Source organism: Choloepus didactylus, chromosome 5 (assembly GCF_015220235.1).
Source record: "Choloepus didactylus isolate mChoDid1 chromosome 5, mChoDid1.pri, whole genome shotgun sequence".
Lineage (NCBI taxonomy): Eukaryota > Metazoa > Chordata > Mammalia > Pilosa > Megalonychidae > Choloepus > Choloepus didactylus.
This window is the reverse complement of record NC_051311.1, coordinates 111,519,835-111,539,871: the sequence shown is the minus strand read 5'-3', so window position 1 is coordinate 111,539,871 and position 20,037 is coordinate 111,519,835. Positions and strand designations below refer to the sequence as shown.

Below are 20,037 nucleotides of genomic sequence, written 5' to 3'. Positions count from 1 at the left end.
GTATCAACCCTCTGGGGTCCATGGTCTCTGATTAAGTTTGAGAAGCAAAATTTGTAAAAAGTACTCACTTGGGTACAGCATACTAATTGTCAATACCGTCTTGAAGACAGACTTTAAAGTCAAAAATCTGGATAAATGGATACAAGTGAAGGTAAGTCACAAGGTTTTTACAATCACAAGGGCACAAGCTAAAGGCTATAGAATCATTATCAGAGATCAAGGCAGCTGGATTATAGTTCAGGTTTCAGGCATTTCCCTCTGTCTACTCTAATATACCAGAAAGTAAAAAGGAATGTCTATGTAATGATTCAGTAATAACAACCAGTCCTTAAATCCTAACTTCTTGGTTACAACTCCTCCCTCTCATTTGATAATTTTCCCTCAATCTTGAGGGATATCTGGAAGACAACTCTTCAACCTCTTCATGCTGAAAAGTGGTGTTAACACTATGGGGCAGATGAAACTGGTTGTTGTTCTTGGAGAGACTGATACTTCTGGGTTTCAGAGTTTATCTGGCATAAGAACAATCCGGAGGCTTTGAGTCTCTGAAAAACAAACTTAATAAGTAAAACCTTTATAGAACCCAGGGTATCCTTTAGGGTTTTTAGGAACACTCTTGGTTGGGGCTTGCTATGTGGTAGCAGTTTGTAATATCTGGCTGATATTTGCGGAAGAGTAACTTCCAGAATGACTTCTCAACTCAATTTGAAATCTCTTAGCCATTGAAACTCTATTTACTTCTTTTTCCCCTTTTGGTTATCCAATTACATGATGCCAAGACCAGGCTCATCTCTAGGAGTCATGTCCTATGTTGTCAGAGAAGGACACTTTGAACCCAGCTTTTCAATTCTCTGACTACTGGGGTCTAAAATGTTTCTTATCTGATATAGGTCCAATTTATCTGATATAAGCTGTAATTTAGTTACTGGACATTTATTGCATTCAGAATGTCTTACCTCAAGGAAAGTCATGGATACGTTCAGATTCTATTATACTCCAGCTCGACCATTAAAAACTTCATTTTATATATATTTCTATGTCTTTTTTTTTCTTTTTGAAGAAATTACCTGGCAACTGGGGGAGACAAGGAAAAATACAGACAATCAAGTTATGTATGTATTGTCTTGAGCAACTGGTGACTGTAGAAAGCCCTGACTAATTTCTTCCCCACCATCACCATCTCATGACAACCACCCCTACCCCAGCAGGTGGAACATACTTTCTTCTATCGCACAAATATATTCCACCTTTTTAAAAGTTAACTTGACTATCCATAGAAGTTAATATCTTCCCTGTTATGTTCTGGCCACACTTCCATTAAAAACAGGTGGGAGAGACCATTTCCATGACACAAACAGGTAATGAATAACCAATTGCCTGTAGGAAGAATCAACAGACTAAATGATATACCAAGTGTCAAACATGTCCAGAATTAGGAAGCAAGCCTGCCTGATGCATTGGAGTTGTCACACTGTTTATTGAGCTTTCTAAACAACGGTCTAATGTCCCCATGCAGGAAATGCTGGCAGTGGGGCCAAGGATTATGGGGTATAAAGAACTGAGTGCCTGATTCTGAATTATCTCAATTTCCCTCAGTTCCCTAATCTCTTCTGAGAGATTTCTCAGAAAATACTAGAACCTGGGGGCTGTACCCAGTCTACAGATTTCATTTGCTATGGCAAGTGAGTCCTTCTTTCCTGTTAGGACTAGGTTATAGTTAGTGAAAACACTCTTCTGTGTAGCTGACCATGTTGCTGCAGTGTGCTTATTAGGTAATTATCCTGCCAATTATTAAGTATTTAGACTCTGTTAGGAGACAAGATTCACCAGGTCATGGCAATTTTCATTAATAACCTTTGATGCTCTTTAAGAACGGTAATTTTTCTAGGAAACAAATGTGCTTGTTAACATTAACATTCCTTATATTTTGAAAGATAAGAATAGTTTCCTTTTCTGAAGTTCAGTTAGGGATTTTCAAAAGGTTGGCAAGCTCTAGTTTCTCCAGGGAACATAGCCATAACTTCATCCAGTATTTAACAGTAAGCAGATTAAACAAACGATAAAAAACAGAAGCTAGGTTTAAAAATCCTTTTATTATAGCAGACAATTGCTGCTAGACTTGGCAGACCCAGAAGGAAATTGCCATTCAGCAACAAAGAAGGGTAGTTTATCCGGTTTGCTCATTTTAGGTGCTGGAATACTGTCTACGGTTATGCTAGAAATCAGGTGCTCGAATTTCATCTATAATAGATCCAAAGGTGGTTCTATTATAAACTTCATCAAGATAACTGAGACTGGCTGAACTAGCACTGAGCAATGAGCACTGTACAAGTTGTGTACTTTTAGCATGCAGCATCAATAAAAATAACAAACAGTGGAGCTCTGATAATAAATTCCAGTTGGTCCTCAATAAGAATTCATGAAAACATAGCAAGATAAGGCCAGGGCACATATATTGTTCACATCTCTCTTCTTTCTTACTTATCTACTGTTTCTCTCCCTACTTGTATTCCTCACCAGCCTATATCGGGTAGTGGGGATTGTACTTCCAAAATATGCACTTGTCTGCTTCTATATCCACAGCTCCTTTCAGAGTACCTGGCACTTAAATTATTAATAAGCAAATCTGAATGGATGAACAGAGTTCTTTTTGATTTAGAGCCCTTATTGTCTTCTTGTCTTCCAGGCAGTATATCCCAATTGCTACAGTCCCCAGTTTCCTATCTGAGTGTTCTCTGATCAACCTACATGTTTTCTTAGCTGATTGAATCTTGCAGAAGTTGGTGGGAAGATTTTTTAAAGTTAGCTTTCCTTTGTTATTTTGAAAGTGATACTATTTGGCAGTAATACTGTTTATTGAAGAAAAGAAATATCACCCGTGATTCCACTGCCCAGAAAGATACATATAATATTTTGGGGTCTTTCTGATACCTTATGGTCTTATATACTATAGTATATATTTAATTAGGCTAATATTACAATTTAGAAACTTGGTATTTTTCATTTAATATTGTGTAGTATTTTCCTAGATTATTAAATTCTTCAAACCAGAGGCTTTTATATAGTTGGATTTGATATTTTGTATCTATTCTATCACATAGATTTAAACCATGGGTTTAACTACTTTGTATTTGTTCCATTTTTCTTTTTGCTGTTATAAATAATGCTTATCTAGACTCTCTATACAAATGCCTCTGTATTCCTCCTGTGATATTTCCTTAGGATACATTCCCAGAAATGGAAATTAAGGGTTAAAGAGTAAGAATATTTTGAAGTTTCTAGGTGCATACTGCTCAACTTCTTCCTAGAAAGACTGTGTCAATTTATAGTCTGGTTGGAGGCTTTCCTTTCAGGTAAAGCTTGGCTGGTAGCTAGAATTTGAAGTGAAAAAAGCTCTACCACAACAGAGAACTTATGAAACAGTTCTCTCACACAGCACCTCTATTTGCAGCAGCCTGGGGTTGTACTAGTTCACCATTTCATACCCATTGTTATTTAAGCACTGCCATTTGTGTGGCTTGGGGCAGTGCACACCAGAGAAACATGTTCTTAAACTTACTCCATCCTGTGGGTATGAACTCTTTTAAATAGGGTCTTTTGCTGGGGATACTTCAGTTAAGGGTGTGGCTCAACTGAATCAGGGAAGGCCTTATAGGGAAGGTCATAGAGATGGAGAAAGCTGGGGGAGGAACTAGAAGCTGTAACTCAACAGAATGGAGAAGCCAGGAGAGGCGCCATGTGCATTGCCACATGACAGAAAAGTCAATGGCCAAGGATCACCGGCAGCCAGCCCCAGAATGCCCCAGTCTTCTGGGATAAAGCATTGCCTTGATGATGCCTTGACTTTAGATTTCTCCTAGACTCAAAGCTGTTAGTCAATAAATTCCCCTTGTAGAAGCCAATCCATTGCATGGTATTTGCCTTAACAGCCAGGAAACTAAGACATCATGTCTAAAATTTTCTTATTTTTATTTTTAAAGATCTTTGATATGAAACTTCTTCTAGAAATGGCTGGTTCCAGGACTTCAGAGTTATAGTTTTAATATTTTGGCTGTTTTTTTTGGGCTACTTGGGACTTATTGTCTTACCAAAGTAATTGATTCAGAGATAGGATCATGGCTAAATTACCAGAGTCAATATTTGTATCTAAAAAGCTTCTGGGACTATAATTTATTGTGTGTGCTTAGAGAAAATGCACATTTACTCCTTTGAAATATCATCCAATATAATGTCTTAAGAGATGAAAGCTGACCATATATCGATAATAGACTGAATCGGGAGTGATGATTGACAACGTTTAAATACAATAGGAGTTTGCAAACATGCTAAACAATTCAAACTGACAACCCCATACTTTATCACAAGAACAAATAGTACCAAGTTGTTTTAAGCTTGTTTTTTCCAAGATAATATAAGAATCTATGCCATGTCTGGATTATCATCAAATTGTCCCCCAGGATCGAGCAACAACTTGTCTATAGCCCAAGTTAGGCCTTTTTCCTCTATTGGCTCTTGGTTTGCACCTGACTACACTTTTTTTAAGTAGTTCACATTAAATTGGGTTCATAGTAAAATTGACTTTTTTTTATATTTAAACAGTAGGGTCAGGGGAGTGTTTTCTATTGACTTTTTCCCTCTTTTCTTATTTTCTCTACCTGTGGTGTTTCTCAGATCCAAGTGTAGAGAGGGCAAATGCATGTTTCTGAGAGGAAGGATAGCATCATGGGACATTGACTTATGGAGTTGAAGACTGGCTCTGGGAGCTGTGTGCTGCCTAAAATGATTCTCTGAGATAAAATGATGCTCCACTAGAATTAGGATGGTTTCAGTTCTCTTCAGGTAGTTCAATGATTAAACTGATGTTTACTGACTGCTTGCTATTTACATAAACACTGTTCTAGTTGCAGGGATAAAATAACAAGAACAGATCTGTCCTTCCCTTTATGTGACTTGCCATTTTAGGAGAGAGACATTAATCAAATAATTGCACCAACAAATATACAAAGGCAAATGTGAAGAGGGCCAAGACAGAGAGGTAATACAGGGATTTCACCCTGCCGAGAAGGTCAGGGAAAGCTTCCCTGAGAAAATGATACTTAAGTTGAGAACTGGGAGGTATAGACATGAACTAGGTAAGGAGAGGTGGATGAAGATTAAAGATGAAGAAAGCTGTGTTCAAAGGCCCTGCTGAATTTGAAGGGCTGAAAGAAGGCAAGTATGGCTGGAGATGAGAGAGTAATGGGTGCAAAATATGAGATATGACTGAGGCAAGCAGGAGCCAGCCTGGGTCATGTTACATATTTTTATCTTGATTTTTTGAGAGCAAGAAGAAGATGCTTAAAAGATTCCAGGAGGAATGCCTCTTTGTTGCTCAGATGTGGCCCTCTCTCTCTAGCTAAGCCAACTTGAAAGGTGAAATCACTGCCCTCCCTGCTATGTGGGATCAGACACCCAGGGGAGTGAATCTCCCTGGCAACGTGGAATATGATTCCCGGGGAGGAATGTAGACCTGGCATCGTGGGATGGAGAACATCTTCTTGACCAAAAAGGGGATGTGAAAGGAAATGAAATAAGCTTCAGTGGCAGAGAGATTCCAAAAGGAGCCGAGAGGTCACTCTGGTGGGCACTCTTACGCACAATATAGACAACCCTTTTTAGGTTCTAAAGAATTGGGGTAGCTGGGGGTGGATACCTGAAACTATCAGACTACAACCCAGAACCCATGAATCTTGAAGACAATTGTATAATAATGTAGCTTATGAGGGGTGACAATGGGATTGGGAAAGCCATAAGGACCACACTCCACTTTGTCTAGTTTATGGATGGATGAGTAGAAAAATAGGGGAAGGAAAACAAACAACAAAGGCCCAGTGTTCTTTTTTACTTCAATTGCTCTTTTTCACTTTGATTATTGTTCTTGTTATTTTTGTGTGTGTGCTAATGAAGGTGTCAGGGATTGATTTAGGTGATGAATGTACAACTATGTAATGGTACTGTGAACAATCGAATGTATGATTTGTTTTGTATGACTGCGTGGTATGTGAATATATCCCAATAAAATGAAGATTTAAAAAAAAAAAAAAAAAAGCAGATGGCCCCACAGTGTCGGGCCTCTCACTTCTGCTCTTGGAAGAGTGACCCATGTCCTCTCACATGCGTTCTTAATAAAACGTCCTGCCTCCTCACTCAAAAAAAAAAAAAAAAAAAAAAAAAAAGATTCCAGGAGGAGAGTAATATTGTCAATTTTGTAACTTGAAAAGATGGCTCTAATTTTTGTACAAACAGATTAGAAGGAGCTCAGAGACCAATTAGAAGATTATAGCATTAATCCAGGAGAGAGTTCATGGTAGCTCGGAACATAGTGGTGGTGTTGTAGATGGAGAAAAATAGACAACCTTGAGGAATATTTGGAACATCTAGCAGAAATTGGTGAGAACTTGGAATGCGGGTAGGCTTCCAGTTTGTGCAAGTACATGGATGTTGGTGCCCTGTCTTGAGTTTAAAAAAATTGGAAAATGAACAGGTTTGGGGAATTATTTTGAGTTTGGATTTGGATGTGTATTGAAATGTCTCTGAAATATCCTGGAGGAGATGTGTAGATAGTTGAATATGTAACTCTGAGCTCAGAGGAAAAGTGTGGGCTAGATTCATATTAGCCAGTCATGTGGGTACCAATGACTCTTAAAGCTGTAGATGCAGATGAAGTTACCAGGATGAGAGTTTAAGTGGGTGAGAAGGACAAGGCATAGAAATAATGTGCTGTCTTCAAACGTTATCTTTCTCTCCCAAGTCACTAAATAGCAAAGCTTCTTAACTTTTATTCCTAGGCCTTCTTGTCTTCTTATCTGTCAAGAGGTCATGGTATTTCATGAAGGAAAGAGTAATCAGTGGCATTGGAGCCTGTTGAAGAATCAAGATGAGAACTGAAAAATGTTCTTTGGGCTAAGCATTATTCTAGACATGTTAGTTTATAGAGAGCTATTTTGGGATTGGGCCAGATGTTAGATTGGATTAGGCTGAGGAGTGAAGACATGAAATGTAGAGAAAAAGTTCAGATAACTTGAGAAAGCTGGCTGTGAAGGAAAGGAACGATCAGCGCAGCAGCTGGAGAGGAATAAAGAGTTGATGAGGGTTTTTCATACTTATTGGCAGAAACTTAGGATGTATAAAATTCTATGGAAAAGTCTAGTTGAGAGGGAGAGACTGAATATATACAGGAGAGACAAAAAATAATCAGTAACAAGAGATTCTTAACCAGGTAGGAGAACACTGAACTGAAAGCACAGGTGGAGGAATTATCTTTAGCAAGAAAAGAGATAGTTCTTTTATTTTTTCAGGAAAAAAAAGACTAGGATAACTGAAAATGTAGGTGTCTTATATCAAGGAAATAATGTAAATCCCACCTAAAGTTTTCTATTTTCTTTGTAAATTTCTGACATCTCTTCAAAAAGGTTATTTGCTGAGTATGATTAAGGAGAGCAGAAAAAATTTGACATAGTCCTTAAGGTGAGGATGAGAGTGAATGAACCAGAGAAAGCTGATGAGCCCACTAGGCTGTCTTGAAGGCACCATTTGAGGCTTGTGCTTATGAGTTTGCAATGGAGCTAATCTGGCCTATTGTGTGATTTTTCTCTGCCAGCACTCAGAGCTACTCAGAGGCAGGCATCAAGAAAGCAGATAGTCACATGCATTCATGTTTGGGGTTTCCTTAGAATGGAGGGATGAATAAAGCAAAAAGGCAGTGGAACTTATGACACTGTCAAAAGTATTACTGAAACAATGGCACATAGAATCTAAACTAACTCAGAAGGAAAAGAAGGAGATAAAGTAGGAGGAAGTAGATGGGGACATTAGCCTGGAGACCATGATGAAGTCAAAGGATAATTGTAGCAGAAGTAATTGGAAAATCAAGCTGAAAGGAAAAGCGTTTGTGGTAAAGAATATGATGTTTGAATTATTGCTTTGGACATAGAGAAGTTCAAGACAAGATTATGGGTGGGGTGGCTGAAGTGCTCAATGGAGATGCAGAGACTGAGAAATTGAGAGACCAGAGCATTGGACAAGGTCATCAGGGGGTACTGGGAGGACAAATAGGCTCATTGCAGGTCCTGAGAAGGTGGGGAAGATTACAAGCTAGGCATCAAATTCCTTGGAGAAGTAGGGACAGTGATCCTGACTTCAGAAGATGACAGCATTTAAGCGGTAGAGTGCAAGGTGTTAAATAATAGGGTGGTATATGGGATTGTTGTATTTTTTGCATCATTGTTCTGTAAACCCACAACTTCTCTAAAAAAAAGGGTGGTGAGTTTGTGATTGAATGGTGTAAGTCTCATTCACTAGGTCCTCCTCTTCCTCTACCTTTTTTCTTCTCTCTCTCTTTTTTTTAATGAATAAGTAATGATCTAAAGTAGCAATGGAGAATGAGACCATAAATCCTACTTCCTAATTGAGGGTATGTAGGGGGGTGTGAAAATAATGTGAAGTTGTCCCGTGAGACAATTAAGAGCCTTTTATGATGACAGCCAGGTTGCAGATAGAGCAAAAACTGGAATGAACATTAGAAGTGATCGAAGATACAGAGGAATTAGCTAATTCTGGAATGACAATATGATAGGGTCCACTGGAAAGATATGCAAGATGGGTGGGATAAGAGAGGGGCTGTGTCAGGAGCAAGGAAGTTATGAAGATTATCATATGGTGGATTCAAAGTGGAGGGCTTCCATTTGGGGGAGTTGAATTAAAAGTCCTTTGTCTCAAGAGAAACTGATGATTGAGCACTGGGTCCAGTGGTCCAGTTGCAGATAGAGCTTTTCTCACTTGGGAAGGACCATGGTGGGACCAGAAACTATAGATTCCACATGTTTTGCTGAAGAGAACAGACTCAGAACTTCAGACTTTCCGGAAATTGAGTCTAGGCAACTTGATGTCCTCCAGATTTTTATTGATTTTGGTCTAATCTTGTTCTTATGTGTGTGCATGAGTATGATTGTGTTTTCTTATCCTTCTGACCCCACTCTTTTCTTTACTATTGAGTATTTAGAATGAATGGGTTGATTACTCTGGTTTTCATTAGCTCTACCCCTGGTTGTGTCTTAAATATACTATGTTACCCACTCATTTGAGCTGGATTTATGAATATCTATTTTGTGTGTGAAATGAAAACTGAAGTTAAAGTCCATGTGGTATCAACGAAAGCTAAAATTAAAAGCTGGGGATAAGGTGATGAAGTCAGACCAGGAATTATGAAGAGGCCAGACAGTAAAAGGGAATTTCAAATTAGGTGGGTATTTATGCATCTGTTTCCCTTTTCTTGAGGCCTCCTACATTAGGGGCATGAACAACTATGAGCTGACGGGATGTTGGTTTGGCTCATGATGTAGGGTCTTTTCTGGATGGCTCAATCCACTCATTTCCTGCCATGGAAAGGTCTGGGATCACTCTGCAGTTTTCATGCCCTCTTATTTCAGCGTATTATGTCATTGTTATTTCTTCTAAAAGTGCTGAATATATTCAATAGAATATTATGCCACCATTATTTTACATACATAAATGTATATTATATATGACATAGATAGGTATCTGAAATATATTGAGTGAAAAATGCAGATTATTAGATCAATGTATGATTCCACTTATGTCAAAACGTGTGTGTTATAGGTATAGAAGAAGGAGTCTGGAAATATGTAAATCAAACAGTTTATAGTGATTATTACAAGGGATGGGAATATGGAATTTAACTGTCTGTCTTGATTTGTTTTCTTGTCTTTTGCATCAGCTAAATATTAGTAATATAACAAAATCCACAAAATGCTTTATATCTTGAAATGGATTAGTCTTATTGTTTTTGTGTCACTTTTTAAGATGACAGGGCCACATTTGATAATGAAATCACTAATTCAGGCTATTGGTCTCGTAATCTTGAAAATGGGATTGTGGTGCCTTGAGACTTTGTACCCCAGAAAAAGATGTTTTTAAATCTAATCCATCCTTATGGGTGAGAACCCATTGTAAGCAGGACATTTTGATGAGTCTACTTCAGTGAAAGTGTGACTCACCTCATGCAGAATGGGTCTTAATACTCTTACGAGAATCTTTTATAAGATAATGAAATTCAGAGTGAGTGAGCCCCTGGAAGCAAGAAGCTGAAAGTAATGAAACATGGAAGAAAAGGAAGAGACCAGCAGACACCGCCATATGGCAGAGGAGCCAAAAATCCCCAGCAGCCAGTCTTTGAGAAGAAAACATTGATTGCCTTGATGACGTCTTCATCTGGACATTTTCCCAGACTCTAACCGCAAGCAAATAAAGTCCCATTGCTGATACCGAACGTTTACATGGTATTTTCTTGGAGCAACCTATGAAACTAAAACAGGACAGATTTTTTATCTTTCTTGTATAGCTCTCTCTCTCTCTCTCTCTCTCTCTCTCTCTCACACACACACACACACACATACACATGCACACACACAGTCATTTATCCTTAAGTTATGTTCTTTTTTGAAAGTTTGGGGGTACAGTGATGTTTTGTGCCTGTAAGGCAAGGGAATTCATGAATTTCTTTATGTGAAAGTATGTGGTGTCATGTATTAGTTGGCAAACTCTGAACAGGTTTAAAAGATAAACTGGGAGAATGAAGTTCTTAAAGATGTCCTGAAAAACTGGGGCAAATAAGGTAATAAAAAAGAATAGGGAAACTTGATATTTGTTAATAAGGGAAAGGAAAAGAGTTCTAGGAATGTACAACAAAGTAAAGTTTTTTTCCATACTCACGATTATTAAGTAAGCACCTTAAAACCTCTATCCAGAGAACAGTTTTCAATAGTACGTTACAGGTGCAGCAAGGAGCAACAAAGGAGAGGAGAACCTACCTGAGTTTAGGGAACAGAGGAGGCATTAGTGAAGATTTTCAGGAGAAGGGATCCTCCAAAAATGGATAGGAGTTAGCAAGACTTATAATTGCTGGCCATCATATCTGACGTATGGTCATTCTACCAGACAAGCATTCCTCTACAGCAAAAACCATATTCTCTGAGTAGTGTCCCATGCCTGGAATATAACAAATGGTCTTTATGGAAATGTGGAAGTGAGTGGTTAAGTGTTGGGGATCCTGTGTTTGTGTATTTGTGTGTGTTTAGAGGGCATTTTCAACTCCTTTTCTTGCATTTAGAGATGCTGAAAATGGATTAAGCAGCAAATGGAGACCTGTACCCTGACACCTCCATACTTCAAGCAGCAACATGGAGAAAACGATGACAAATCTTAAGGAATAGACATTGTCAATTAAATAAACAAAACATCTGGGATTGGATTTTATGAGTAACTCGGTAGATTACATAAGATTTTAAATGGAAATTTGGGCTAGGTATTAAAAGCAGAACAAAATAGTGGTATTCTTTAAGCTGTTGAATTGTATATACCCCAATTTTAAAATCTTCACCATGGGTAGTAAATTCCATATTTTAACAGTTCACTGGAACCCTATGGGATAAAATACCATTACTGAAGTTTGGAACTGAAGGAGAAAGGGTGCCTCCCTGTGGACTTGCAGTTCATGGCAGTTAATAAAACCTTAGGGACCAGGAATTCTGAGACTTGGGAATCAAGCAGCAACCCCATGGTTTTAGCAAGGGCTGCACACTGGAATTTCCTAGGTGGACTTCTCAAAAGTGGAATGTCTGGGCCCCACTTCCAACTCTTAAATGGAGTCCAGGCATGTACATTTTAAAGATATTCCATAGTGGATTCTTCTGCACAGCCCTGAGAGCAACAGTACTAACAAGTGCTTGACAGTTTATAAAGCATTTTCAACTGCATTGTTTTACTTAATCTTCGTCATAACCCGGTGAGCTAAGGAAGATTAAACCCATTTTACAAAAGGAGAAACTGAGTCTTAGCAAATTTCCCAGGTTCCAGGTTCCCATAGCACAGAAAGAAAGGAATTACACTCAATCCCAAATCTTCTGACTTTTCCAGTATTGGAATCTCCTTTGACAAGAAGTTCTTTACAGACCATGTCTGAAGCATTTATTTTTTCCTACTTCACTCAGTCTAGTTCCTTTCTTATATGTGACCTACCCAGTGGAGTCCCATTCTGAAAAGCCATGTTTCCATGTGAATATATTGACAGGATTCTAGGAACTAGGGGTTAGGAACCCAGCCTTGGGTTGAGCAATATTGGCAACTACAGCACTTTAATAGTCCTATAATAACTTCCTGACTTCTTCACCTGAAGGACACATGAACACTTCATTGCAAAAAATATATATATACTGGGGAATTCCAATGACCTTTTTAAGGGAATTCCAGGCAGGACATTGATGTTGTATTAATAGTGAAGGAAGGTAATAGCACTAAAGGTCTGTTTCGAATTTTCCTTGCTTAGCATTAACCAATAAATACATCTACTAGATTTTAACTTCTGCACCCAAAGCTTTAAGAACAGATATACAGATGTTCTTATTGATCAATTTCAATTTTCTGTGGTAACTTCTCAGAAAAAAATCATTTTGCATTCCTGAATTAAGAACTTTCAAATTTTAATCAGGGATTTATGTACATTTTCATTTATATCTTAAAGGAGTTTGTATTCATTCCTTTTTTAGTGAAGCATTTACTTTTGTCTTCCCCCAGAGTGCAAGCTTTTCTTTCTGAGGAGGATTCCCTATCACCCATATATTTATTACATTTATTATACTTAATCTTTCTATAATCTCACTTTTATTTTTTGTCTTGACAATTCATTACTCTGTTCTTTGTTTCATGGGTTTTACCTACATAGAATAATGTTTCTCAGTGTAGTGTTTTTTAACACAATTTTATTCACACACCATACAATCCCTCCAAAGTGTAAAATCAGTGGCTCTCAGTATAATCACAGAGCTGTGCTTACATGCCACAATCAATTTTAGAACATTTTCATAGCTCTAAAAAGAAAAACTCCTTGTCCCTTATACTACCCTATTATTGCCACCAAACTTCAGTGTCGTGTGTTTGTAAAAAATTGAAGAACATGAAAATATTACTGTTAACTGTAGTCCATCATTTGCATTAGGTGCATTTTTTCCCAATATACCATCCTATTATTAACACCTTGTAGTTGTGACATACAGTTGTTCTAATTCATGGAAGAACATTCTTGTACTGTTTTGTACAATTAACCACTTTCATCATCCACAACAGGGTTCACTATGTTATATAGTCCCTTGTTTCATGTTCTAGCTTTCCTTCTAGTGATATACATGACCCAGAACTTCCCCTTTCAACAACACACTCATGATTCAGCACTATTTATAAACATGATAACATGCTACCATCACCTCTATTTCCAAACATTTACAGTCAGCCTTATTAAAGGTTGATTTAATTTAACCTTATTAAAGTCTGTACAAATTAAGCATTCTCCATTCTCTATCCTTATTCTATCTTGTGGTAACCTATATTCTAGATAACTGTTTGGGTTTGTGCATTATATTTAGCAACGTAATGCCCTCCAAGTTCATCCATACTGTTGCATGCATCAGGACTTCATTCCTTCTTACAGCTGAATAATATCCCATCATATGTATATACCACATTTTGTTTATCCATTCAGCAGTTAATGGATACTTCCATCTTTTGGCAACAGTGGAAAAAAAGCCACTATGAACACTGGCATGCAAATGTTTACGTCCCTGCTTTCAGTTCTGGGTATATACCTAGTAGTGGGATTGCTGGATCATATGGCAGTTCTATACTTAGCTTCCCAAGGAACTGCCAAACTGTCGTCCACAGTAGTTGTGCCATAAATTACATCCCCACTAGCAGTGAATGTATTCCTATTTCTTCATATCCTGTCCAACACTTGTAGTCTTCTGTTTGTTTAATATTGGCCATTCTAGTAGGTGTGACATGATATCTCATTGTGGTTTTGATTAGCATTTCTTTACTAGCTAGTGAAGTTGAGCATGTTCTTATGTGCTCTTTAGCATAGTTGTGTTTCATCTTTGGAAAAATTTCTATTCATGTTTATTGAGTAGGATACCTTTCCTTCTTGATAAAGTCCTTTGAAAGCTCAAAAATATTCATTTGGTAGTCTGATTAGTAGGTGTCTTTGAGTATATTCATGTTTACTCTGGAGTACATTGTGCTTCTTGGTTTTGCATATTTATGTCTTTTATAAATGTTGGGAAACTTGGGCCATTATTTCCTCAAATGTTCTTCTCCTTTTCCCTTCTTTTGGGATACCCATGACATGTATGTTTGTCTGCTTCATGTTGTCAGCCATTTTCCTGAGACCCTGCTCAAGTTTTTCCATTCTTTTCTCTATTTGTTCTTTTGTTTGGATTCAGATGCTCTGTCTTCTAGCCCTCTGATCATTCTGCCTCTTCATATTTGCTGCTGTATACCTCTGTTGTGTTTTAAATTTTATCTGTTGTGCCTTTCATTCTCATAAGGTCTGTTAGTTTTCTTTGTATTCTTTCAAATTCTTCTTTATGCTCACCTGGTGTCTTCTTAATACCCTTTATCTATTTAGCCATCTCCTTGAATTGATTTGGAGATTTGTTTGAACATCTTTCATTAGTTGTTCCAAATTCTGTATCTCCTTTAATTTTAAAGTTTGTTTCTTTTACTGGGCCATATCTTCCTGTTTCTTAATATGGCTTGTAACTTTTTGCTGGTATCTGGGCATCTGATTATCTTGATGGGTTTGTTCTGAAGGTCAGTTTCTCTCTCTTATCTAGGATTTTGTCATCAATTGAGTTTGTGTTAAGGCTCTTCTTTGACAGTTGATACACCAGTATTTCCCAGCCAAAACAGGGCCAGCTACCTGAGCAGGGGGCACAGGCCAGATTCAAAGAATCCTGGGGAGAAGTTCAGGGAAAACTACAAAAAGCACCACCCCCCTCTTCTACTTCCTGAGGCTGCACTTTCTTGGCCTGTCCAGAAGGTGGCACTCTTTGGCAAACTATTCCCCTCAACCCTATGCAGGCAGGCTATGTGCCAGTTGTACCTCTGACTGTTGAAACAGTCGTGCAGTGGCACCTGACCAGGATGGGCTATAACAGTGGGATAAAGCAGTCTAAATTCATTGGCCAATAGCTGGATCAGTACTGGGTTGAAACCCCCTCTGTACTTGAGGCAGAGGACTCCTGTGGCCCTCCCAGTCCACAGCAGCCCACCAAGCATGGATCGGACCACCCCACTCTGCTTGCCTCAGCAGTGGGGGATGGGTGCCAGGAGCCGCAGATGGCACCCATCACAGTCTCTGACTGTGGTTTCTCAGTCTTTGTTCCATGCTTCTCTGGATGCTGCACAAAACTCCCTGGTCTCTGGAGCACCAGAATAGTTGATTTGGATAGTTTCTGCTTGTCTACTTGCTGCTTTGGGGAGGAAAGTGGGCCCTGCAGCTCCCTCCCCATTCCTCCATTTTCCTGGAAGTTTCAGTGTAATCTTGACCTTAATGAATCTTTTAGACATTTCTCAAAGTTTCTGGAGGCTGAAGAGAATAAGTTCACAATTCAGTCACAGTGGCACCCTAGCACACAATCATGGTGGTGACGTGGCTCTTTTGAATGAGAAGTATCCTAAATGATTGATTGCAAGACTTTATTTTGTGTGTGTGTGTTTAGAGCACCTTATGATTTTACAGTGTCTCACACATGATATCTTATTTGACCTTCACAACAACCCTGTGAGGTAGGTGTTAAGATGTCCATTTTACAGAGAGAATGGAAAAGGTGAGATACACATACAGATACATAAGATACACTTAAGATTTATACTAGAACCTTAATGGTGCTAAATATAACACGGGGCTATAGGTTAAAAATGGAAGAATTGGAGAATTGTGAAATTTTAGTTTGTTAATCAATAGATAGACATGGAATAACATGGAATACCATGTTTCTCCTATTCCTTTTTTACGGTCTGTCTTTGCTTTCCTGTACTGCTTTCTGATTTTCATTCCTTTCTTCACCTACACAAAATACCTCCAGTTCTACTGAAATATTCTTCTCCAGAATCTATACTTGTTAAATAAAGCATAAAACATGAAGAGCTTTGTAAGATAAAAAAAACTATCAGTACATATTTTTTTCACAATCAAAATGATTTTGCTTGGAGTGACTGGGTAATGTGAGGAAAAAAGTTTTGGTTTAGCTCAAATTATTGAATAAACTTTCCAAATTCCACTTTTACCTCATTTTAACACTTGAAAAAATGTTGTAATTTGGAGAATTAGAAGACAGGAAGATAAACTAAGCAAATAAAAATCAATTAACTTTTTTTTTTTTAACATTCTAATAAGTTGAAAAATCTTGATGCCCTCTGAATACTTAGAGAATCTTGTTCTGCCCCAATCTAGCTCTGCTCATGCAAGTAATTGCCTGTTTACTATGTTTCTAATGGAAACATCTCCATAAGGCCAGAGAAGATGTCTATCTTATTAGTTGTTATATGTCCAGCTCTAAGAAGTACACATTGAACTTACGCTGATTGAATCATAAATCTTCTCCCTGGGTAAGAGTAATGTTTTGAAATGTAAAGAATACACATCTAATCAGTACCCATGAAATTTCCCCTAGAAACCAGTAGATTAGGGTTCATTGCCTAGCGTCCGAGGACTGGCTGGAGCAGCTGTCCAGTGAGCACATGGGGGGCATCCAGGGCAGGGATGCTGGGCAATGGTGGTAGTAGAATACTGGAGTTGGGAGAGATAAGAGCATGGGAGGAGAGACTCAAACAGCACCAAAGACCAGGAGAAGAAGCCATGCAGAAACCAGGAAAGACCTGGAAACCAAGGTCAGTTGATTGGAGGAGGCACAAAGGGGTCTTGGAAGTCAGTTGTGCTGATGACTGGTCCAGAGGTGAAGGGCTTTTTATTGAGAAGGTAGCAGAGGGTGTCCTGCCCAACCTGACTGATCTTAAAAGGGCCCTGCCCTAGTCTGATCAGGGAGTTGTACTAGTCTTACTGTACTTTCACTCCTCTTTTTTCTCTTCTGGCCTTTTTGTCCGGGATTACCTGGCTTCCCCATCCTCCCTGTGAGTCCCGGGAATCCTAGACTTCCAGGAAATCCAATTGCTCTCTGATCACCTTTAAGACCCAGAGGACCTATTGGACATGGAATGCCTTGTAGACCACTTTCTCCAGCAGCACCTCTCCTATTTCACCTGCGGGACCAGAAGGACCTTGAATTAAAGTGATATTTCTTAGAATGTTCCCAGTCTTTAAGTCTGAGATCATTAGTGATATTATTCAACTGTTTCACTTCTGGTATTTCTTGATCCAAATGCACTTGTTCTTCTTTTATAGACATTATTTTTGCTGATAAATTATACACACACTCCTCTAGTTTTCTGATCTCCTTTTGTTTAAATGTATTCCCTTGGACTTTGTCATTCAGCATTTCTATATTGAGCTGCAGATCAAGCAAGGTGGCATTCACTCTTGTTAAGGACTTATAGAATCCATCTACTGAGTTTCCATGTGCTTGGACTGAGGAAAATAAGGTACTTGGCTGGAGAAAATTGTCATTAAATCTTTGATCAGTTGCTACACTGAAATTTTGGAAATGCTCTGATTCTATGAGATTGGTTTCCATATTGGAAACATACTGTATTCTCTTTTCCATGGTGCTCAGGCATTCTGTAACAACTTCTCTAAATCTCATTTCATCTTTGTTGCATTTCCTTTTCCCATGAGTCTTTCAGATATACCATTTTCATTAATCGAACCAACTGTGCAATTCTTCATTTCCCACTTGAAGAATTGAGCTGCCATGATTCCAATGACAGGAATGAGAATTGCAAACACCAGGAGATAAAGGGCAGTCAGTCCCACTTTGAAGGACTTCAGTTTCTCAGGGCCATTTTTAGGATTTTGAAGAAGCAAAGCTGACATTGAGTGAGTATCGAATTTCACAGATTCAGAAATAGCTATCAGCCTCCTCATATTTTAGGAAATCTATCCCATGGCTCCATGCTTAGTTTTGAGACTAGAAGTTCAAAATTGAGGTGTCAGCAAAGCAATGCTTTCTCCCAAGGACTGTGGCATTCTGGGGTTGGCTGCCAGTGAGCCTTGGCTTTTCTGTCATAGGGTGGCTTCTCCTGGCTTCTCTCAAGACTTTATTTTTAAGTAAGACATTATTCAGTGGCAGCTTAAGTTAGACCTAGCATAGCTCCCAAGTAAAGTCTGACAGTAGCCTACTTTGTTTTAAGTTCATCCATCCTTTAGGTTTTCAACTCCTCTTTATATTTTCTCCCAACTTATCATTCAGGGTGGCTAAACTCAGGACTGTCACCACCACCACCCCACGGTAAGACTGAGGGGTGAATTGTGGAATGGTACCATTTAGCTCACATTGTTAAAATGCCTGTGGGAAATAAAGACTCAGTAAAGCAAAAAGAGAGCCAGTTCTGATATCTGTTTATCTCAGTCCCCTTTCTGATATCTATTTTCTATATGTACTGTCTAAGGAATGACTTGTACTCCAGATACATCTTCTAAGTCATTCTATAAATGGGAGCAAGGATGGAATACTTTGTCAAATGAACTTTCTCAGACTCCTTTGGTTATTTATGCTACTGATTTTTGACTGAAAAGCTGAAATTTAAGTTTTAAATTCTGTGTTTTGCTCTCCTTTAGCCTTTGGGGTCTTTGAGGACAACTGCCGAAGCTTCCTAAGGGGGTTATAGCTCCTCTGGCCGACAACACATGTTCTCCGTTGAGAGTTATATTTGGACTGAGAATTGATCCAGGAAATAATAGCCTGTTAGAAAGTGGAAACTTTGTATGAAAATCAAAACTGTAAAGGCTCAGCCAGGCCATAATTTTTGTTCAGTGGGTGAATAACTTGATCCACTGGAACACAGTTCTTAACATAAATAATATTAGGGGCCATATTTATTATAATACAGATGCTTGACAAAAATGTTTGTCAGAATAGCAACCCTGAAGAACATATCCCCTTTTAAAGGTGGGGATAGACTTTGATGGTTGTTATTCATTTCAGGATAAGTCATAATCATCTTGAAATAAGATCTCTGAAGCTCTCTAGTGAGAAAAAAATATTATCTGTATTTTAAGAGATCAAAATAAGATAAGGTAAAAGATATCCCATTATAGAAAGCATGTAAAAAAGCACTTGAATAATTCTTTGTTTTCATCAGGAACTTAAAAGTTTCAATGTATAATCCAAAACACCACAATAAGAGAATAAGCATATAATGCAGGTACTTGATTATGATGAAACAATACAGTTTAATAACAAAAAGATGACAGTGAAAAGCATGGCTGTGAAAATGTATGTATCCAGTATAGAAAGTTTAGGGATTGTTTTAAGCTTAACAAGTGAGCTGAAAACTTGAGTTTTCAAACCAAACTTGCTCAGGTAGGGATGGGAAATAACAACAATGACGAGAAATAACTCACCAACCATGTGATAAAAGAATGTAAAGAAAATAACAGAAACCATAAAAAGCTGAGAACTTACGAGATGACACAAGAATAAAGCTGAAACATACTTGTTGTAACAATAAATATAAAACTCATTAACTAGAAGACATTCTGAATTTGGGTTAAGAAAAATGGCTTAAAAACATTTAAAAGTAAAGGATGGGAAAAGACAGTGTGTGATTACAGACTACAAGAAGGGAAAGAAAGATGGGTATACGCAACATTGAATTTGAGGCTTGAGAAAAATTAACTGTTTAAAAGTGTTACTTTATTATAATGAAAATTCTAGTCATAATAAAGTTAATACAATAAAGTAAAAAGAAAATAAATTCTAAACAAAATAAAACAAAAGCCAAGAGCTTGTTAATTCAGGAAAAACTCCAAAATAATAACATATATAATCCTCTAACCTAATTTTATAATACTAATCTATACATAGGCTAGTATGAGAAAAGTGGCAAGATATCAAGGAAGAAATTATAAAAAAGCTGATTAAAAATAAAATCAAATTGTATTAATTAATCAATGCTAAGCACAAAACAGAAATGATAAATAACTTTTAGGGATTTCATAATGTAAAAGTCAAGACTAATAAATATAGAATT

General features: G+C 37.9%; 1 pseudogene; it reads right to left on the bottom strand.

Annotated features, from left to right (window-relative positions):
- Window positions 1–16,901: 16,901 nt before the first annotated feature.
- Window positions 16,902–17,929, bottom strand: LOC119535410 (annotated as a pseudogene).
- Between the last annotated feature and the right edge of the window lie 2,108 nt (window positions 17,930–20,037).